The sequence below is a fragment of the Schistocerca americana genome, chromosome 9 (assembly GCF_021461395.2).
Source record: "Schistocerca americana isolate TAMUIC-IGC-003095 chromosome 9, iqSchAmer2.1, whole genome shotgun sequence".
NCBI classification, from domain to species: domain Eukaryota; kingdom Metazoa; phylum Arthropoda; class Insecta; order Orthoptera; family Acrididae; genus Schistocerca; species Schistocerca americana.
This window is the reverse complement of record NC_060127.1, coordinates 185,314,441-185,315,680: the sequence shown is the minus strand read 5'-3', so window position 1 is coordinate 185,315,680 and position 1,240 is coordinate 185,314,441. Positions and strand designations below refer to the sequence as shown.

General features: G+C 52.9%; 1 non-coding gene across 1 annotated transcript; it reads left to right on the top strand.

Annotated features, from left to right (window-relative positions):
- Positions 1-812: 812 nt before the first annotated feature.
- On the top strand, positions 813-887 carry Trnat-ugu. The gene has a single exon. It is a non-coding gene; the product is annotated as a tRNA-Thr (tRNA).
- Positions 888-1,240: the final 353 nt, after the last annotated feature.

Sequence of the window (1,240 nt, the reverse complement as noted above, 5' to 3'; positions counted from 1 at the left end):
ATTGGCCGGGAGGCCCCTTACGGGACAGCTCTTATCACATTCGACGCCACATGGGGCGACCTGCGCGCCGGATAGGCGGAGAAAATCCCCGACCCAGCCGGGAATCGAACCCGGGCCTGTAGGACGGCAGTTCGTCTCGCTGACCACTCAGCTGTCGGGGAGGACATTACTTCGAAGATCGGCTAGGTCCCAAGCCTCCCGCCTCATGGAACGCACACTGAGGTGAGAATGAGCTCTGACTCTTGTGCCTTACAAGATGTCGAGATCGCGTTTGTGGAGCACCACAGTCTGGCAGTCAACCCTCCTACACTGCGCGACACAGCTAAAGGATAACCTTTTCGAAAACTCGTAATTGTCTCTCATTACGACGGATAAGTTTGAAATTTGGCTCAGGGGTGCCTACTGTCGTTTTCGACCGCTTTATGCGTGGGAATCAATGTCCCAAGGCAAGGGGTGTTCCATTGGCGTCCTTTGACACCCCTGCGGCCTTTTCGTGTCATTTCTGGGCGGTGCCGCGTGTGAAATGTTTTCCTCGGCCAACCGTAAGAAATGATACGAAGATGGCATCTATTCTTTCGGACATGTCTGAAAGAACAGATGCTGCCTTCATATCCTTAAGGCTAACCGGCTGATGACCTCCTTTCTGTGCGGATGCACACGAATTGCCTGAACACTTGCGGGACTCGATGGATTGTCTGCTGCGAGTAATGGGTATAATGGCAGGGACACTAAGAGTGTAGTGTGTGGACTGTAAGTTGAGAGTGTAGGACTCACGGGGAGCGTGCCGGCGATAAATCCCTGCAGTCCTCTGTGCCCTCGGTGGCTCAGATGGATAGAGCGTCTGCCATGTAAGCAGGAGGTCCCGGGTTCGAGTCCCGGTCGGGGCACACATTTTCAACTGTCCCCATTGATGTATATCAACGCCCGTCAGCAGCTCATGGTGCTGATTTAATTGTAATTTCAACCATAAGAAAGTCGTGTGATGTCATCGCTGCACGTCGCGGTTCTGACCCCCTTCGCAGAGACATGCGAAGAAGGGATGAAATTTGGGTGAATGGGGCTGTGCCGACATTCTTATCGCCAGGCCCGTCCATGGTGGCGGTGAGCAGAATTGTGGTGAAATGAAATGTGGTACCAGTCTGTCATTATTAACTCACCTTACAGCGCACATGAACTTCTGAACTGTGGCCTTTTTTTTTCGCAAGTGTCGACACCTTACTGTTTGAAGTGCGGCCGAGCC